The sequence below is a fragment of the Arachis hypogaea genome, chromosome 5 (assembly GCF_003086295.3).
Source record: "Arachis hypogaea cultivar Tifrunner chromosome 5, arahy.Tifrunner.gnm2.J5K5, whole genome shotgun sequence".
In the NCBI taxonomy this organism is placed as follows: domain Eukaryota; kingdom Viridiplantae; phylum Streptophyta; class Magnoliopsida; order Fabales; family Fabaceae; genus Arachis; species Arachis hypogaea.
The window spans coordinates 14353561-14359259 of record NC_092040.1 but is presented as its reverse complement, the minus strand read 5'-3'; positions in this window follow the sequence as shown (position 1 = coordinate 14359259).

Here is a 5699-nt window from a genome sequence, read left to right as displayed (position 1 = left end):
GGCCGCGTCGGCGACGCGGTCGCGTGACCAGGATTGTGCTTCCAGCACCAATCCAGCACCACTCTCGCACAATATAGCATTGTGCACCCTTTTACGTCGAAAATGCAAGGCACGCGGCCGCGTGGAGTAGGAAGTCGCGTGGGAGGCCATGATTTCCATGCGACGCGGTCGCGTGGAGTAAATTGTGCCTTTGGCACGACTCCAGCGCTGCTCCTGCGAAACTTTCTGTTCATTTTTATTTTTCTTCACTCCCCCTGCCACGCGGACGCGTCGCTTGTGCGATCGCGTCGTGCGGCGAAAATTATATATATTTTTTTTTATAAAGATAAAGACATGTAATTGAAAGAGCACAAAAGCACTAATAAAGAGAATAGTTATTTAAAGAAGAAAAACTAAAAGTAAAGAAAAGAACGATCATACCACGGTGGGTTGTGAATGACTCCATTCAGATTGAAGATTACTATGCGGCCATCTATTTCAAAGGAGTATGTCCCTGAAAAAGCATCCAATTTGAATTTTGATGTCTTCAGGAATGGTCTTCCAAGTAGGATTGATGATGGCTTATCTGAATCATTATGGGGCATCTCCAAGATATAAAAATCAGTGGGAAATATGAGCCCTTTAATGTTCACCAAAACATCTTCAGCAACTCCAGCAACTGTAATATTGCTTTTATCTGCTAACACAAAACGAGCTGCCGACCTTTTTAAGGGAGGGAGCCTTAAAACATCATATATAGACAAAGGCATTATACTGACACATGCTCCTAAATCACACATGCAATCATAAATTACTACACCACCAATAGTACAACTAACTATGCAAGGACCTGGATCACTACATTTTTCAGGTAATCCTCCCATTAAAGCAGATATAGAACTACCTAAAAGAATAGTTTCTAATTCATTAATTTTATCTTTATGGATACATAAGTCTTTTAGAAACTTTGCATATTTAGGTACCTGCTGAATAACATCAAAAAGGGGAACAGTTACCTCAACCTTTTTGAATATCTCTACCATTTTAGGATCAGGTTCCAGCTGCTTCCTAGGCTTCCTTGCAAGTTGTGGAAATGGAATGGGAGTAGTGTTTTCTGTGGTGCCTGCACCTTTTTGTGCCTCTTCCTGTGGTTGAGCTATCTCTTCTTCGGCTATGTCCTGTATATCCTCTTCCTCTTCAACATCTTCGATTTCTACCACCTCTTCAGCTGAGGTGTATTCTGGTGAGCTTGGTTCCTCCTGATTCCTCTCCTGCAGTTTTGTTCCGGACCTCAAGATGATGGCATTAATTCCTCCCTTTTGATTGGGTAATGGTTGAGAGGGGATTCCAGTGGTGCTTGAAGGTTGGTTACTGGAATTTTGTGCTGAACCAAGTTGTGTCATAAAAGCTTGTAGAGTAAAGGTAAAACCATTCAGACTGGCGTTAATACTGTTCACGATGGTATTTTCCATTGCCAGTTGTCTTTTCTCAAAAGCTTGTAATAATTCTTCATTAGAAGATACAGAAGAATGAGTAAATTGAGAGGTTTGCTGCTGATTGTTCGGTGGTCCTTGGTTTTGCCTCAGTTGAGGTGCTCGGTATGGTTGATTTTGCTGCCTGTTGTTGTAATTATTCCACCTCTGATTTCCCTGATTATCTCTGCCTCCCCTATTATTGTTATCCCTCCAATTCTGGTTTGAATTGTCCTGCCATCCATGGTTATTATTTCCACTTTGATTGTACCCTTGGTTGGGGCGGTCATAGAAGTTGTGAGTGGATGCCACCATGTTGTCTTCTTGTTGGAGTTGCGGGCATTCATCAGTGTAATGGCTGTAATCAGCACAAATTCCGCAAATTCTTTATGGAACTAGTTGTTGGTTTTGCTGCGGTTGAGTTTGCTGAGCTTGTTGATTTAACTGCATTTGCTTCTGCACGTTGGTCATTTCACAGATGCTTCGATTTAGAGCAGCAGTCTCTATGCCAAAAGATACTTCTGCAATGGCCCTTGAACGGCCTTGCTTCTGTCTGTGGTTCCGAGTAGATTCAGCTAAATCACTGATCAATTGCCAAGCTTCATCAGTGGTCTTGTACTTCTTCATAGACCCATTGCTGGCACTTTCCAATGTGGTCTTATCTTGGGGTCTCATACCTTGTGTGACATAGCTGAGTAGCACGATCTTGTCGATCATGTGGTGGGGGCCTGCTTCCAGAAGATTATTGAAGCGCTCCCAGTATTCAAAGAGAGTCTCATTGTCATCCTGAACAATTGTAGAGATATCCTTCCTCAGTTTATCAGTAACTTCAGATGGAAGGAGGTTCTCCAGGAACTCCTTTCTGAGTGTATCCCAGTTGGATACGTTTGCTAGAGGTTGAGTGTAGTACCACTCTCTTGCTTTTCCCTCAAGAGAGAATGGAAAAGCTTTCAGCAGAATTGAAGGTTCATCAGCGCCATCACGCCTGACAGTAGAACAGGCTGCCTGGAAATCTCTCAAGTGCTTGATAGGCTCTTGAGCAGGTAGGCCATGAAACTTCGGCATCAAATTTAGCAGTGCGGTCTTTATTTCAAAATCCGTAGCTACCGCTGGATGATGCGCTTGAAACGGTTGCAGTGTAAAATCAGGAGCTCCTTCCTCATGAATGGTAATTCTTCTAGCTGCCATGTTTTCTACACGTAAAACAACCGAATCAGTAGAACGGGGGCTGGTTTCTTCCTCAGATTCTCTTTCAGATCCGCCCTCAGAGTGGACTAACCTACGCTGTTCTTGCCTTATTCGTGAAATTGTTCTTTCAATTTCAGGATCGAATATTAGCAAGCGCGTATCAGGAAGTGAACGTGTCATTTGACAGAAGAAAACATGCAGCTCATAGTAGCAAAATTAAAGAAAATGCAAATAAACAAATTCTAATCAATAAAATAAGCACTCTATTGCAATTCCCCGGCAACGGCGCCAAAAATTGATGGAGTGCAGAAGCTGGTGAATTAAAAATTTATTAAAATGGTTACATTGCAAGTATAGTTCTTAACTCACCGAAAATCTGCCTATCAATTTAGAAATATGTCACTGAAAGTTTAAATTAAAATTAATGGGAGTTTTAAGTCCCAGGTCGTCTCCCAACGAGTTGCAGAAAAATGTGCTGTTTTATTAATCAGATATTCCAGAAAGAGTTGAGCTAAGTAAATTGGGATTTAAATTGAGAAATTTTAAATAATAAAAATAAGAGGCCTTGACTGCGAATTGATTGGTTAGAATCTCTATCATTGATGGTGTGATTGTAAGATTAATTTATAATTAATAGTTGTTCTGTTTGGTTATCCCTTACTAGGTAAGAGAAAGTCAACAAGTGGAAATGCCAGATCTGTTCACAAGTTGCAACCCACTTAGTTCAAAGGGATTGGCGTCGGTGACAGGATAGCAATCCAACATTCAACCCAATTACAAATTTTTCTTTCAATCCTTCCAACTCAAGAGTTCCTTTTAATCAACTCCCCATCAAGTAATGAAACTACTCACGCATTGTAAATAAAGAATCCATGGCACATGAAAGGGAATTAAAAGAAGACATGATTATTGGAATGGAATTTAAATTAAAAAGAAATAATCCTTGCATTAATTAATCATAAAAATATCTAAATGACAAAATTGAACATAACAAAGAACATGGAAGAATAAAACCAAGTTAAGAGAACAAACTAGAGTGATGAAGTCTTGATGAGGAAAATAACTCTTCTCAATGTTCCAATGCTAAGATCAATTGAAAATTAAAATTCTTAAAACTAGAGAGAAAAAAACCTAAGAGAGTCAAAAACTAGATCTAAACTACTTAATGAATGTTTTTTTCTGTTGTTTCTGCATATTCTCTGACTCTGGTCTGCTGTTCCGGGCCGAAAACTAGGCCGAAATAGGGTCCAAAATCGCTGGTTTCAGATTCTGCAGTTTATGCAGATCGCGCATGTCACGAGATCGCGTCGTCCATGCGGACGCCTCGCTGGCGCTTTTCCTCTTCACGCATTCGCGTCGTCCACGCTACCGCGTTGCTTGTGCTTTCCAATCCGCGCGGCCGCACAAGCCATGCGGCCGCGTCACTGCAATTTGCGCTCCTTCGCGCGGTCGCGTGAGCCATGCGACCGCGTCACTTTTCGCTGGTTATCTCCTCAAACTCTTGGGTTCCTTCCATTTTTGCTAGCTTCCTCTCCAATCTCCGTCTCATTCATGCCCTATAAAGCCTGAAACGCTTGACACACAGATTACGGCATCGAATGGAATAAAGGAGAATTAAAATTAAATAATTAAAGTCTCTGGGAAGCAATTTTCAAACATGTAATAAATTCAGGAAGGAAATCTAAATGCATGCTAAATTGTTGAATAAGTGGGTAAGGATCACGACAAAACCACACAATTAAACACAATATAAACTATAAAATAGTGGTTTATCAGTCATCTCCTCAATTCCTTGTGTTCCTTCCGTTTTTGCACGCTTCCTCTTTATTCTCTATGCCATTCCTGCCCTATGAAGCCTGAAACACTTAACACACAGATCAAGGCATTGAATGGTAATAAGAGAGGATTAAGATTAGCTAAATTAAGACCAAAGAAGCATGTTTTCAATCATAGAATTAAACTAGGAAGGAATTGTAAAATCATGCAAATCATATGAATAAGTGGGTGAAAAGCTTGATAAAACCACTCAATTATATACAATATAAACCATAAAATAGTGGTTTACCAACCTCCCCACACTTAAACATTAGCATGTCCTCATGCTAAAGTCAAGGAGACCCAATAAATGAGTAGGGAAAGGCATGACTCATGCAATGCAACCTATGAATGTGAATGCAACTACATGCTAAAATGATTCTACCTACTTGGTGAAAAAGTAAATAAATCTTTCAAGAATAAATATGAACTGGGTTTCACTAATTCAAATCACAAAATACAATACAAATAACTTGCAAGAAGAAGATAGCTCATGAAAGCAGGGAACATAGACCTAAGCGTTGAACCCTTACTTGATGGTGTATATCATTCTAACTCTCAAGTGTCTAGGGTCAATTCTCTCAATTCTCTACTAATCATGCTTTCTATAGCATGCTCTTCATCTAACAATCAACAAAAATTTAATGCACCAATACACAAATCAAGATGTCTTTTAAGGGTTGTAATGGGGTTAGGGTCAAGGTAGGATTGTATTTGGCCAAGTGGACTAAAATCTGAATCCTTAATTAACATAAACTTTCCACCTAACTCAAGACAATTCATTTAATTAAAATACAAAATCTAACTTCCCATTAACTGTGTTTACTACATATTTATGCATTCCAAGTTTTGAGTGCAGCTCATATGCATTGATTTCACTATTTATTTTGGGGCATTTTGTCCCCTTTTATTAATTGCTCTTTTCTTTTTCTTTTTCACTTTTTTTTCAATGCATATGATTAAAGTATTGAATGCAATAATATGTGCTCAACCATTATTTTGCACATTTTCACTAAAATATACAACACCCAATTATTCAAACCAAATATTTTCAAACCCAACTTCCCCACACTTAAATCATGAGCACTTTTACTAGTCTAAGCTAACCAAGGATTCAAATTAAGGACATTATTGTTTTCCGCTTAGAGTTAGTAAATGAGCTAAAGTAAAGAACAAATGGGTATATTAGGCTCAAATTGGTTTGCAAAGGATAATGAAAGGGTAAGGCCATATGGGTATGTAAGC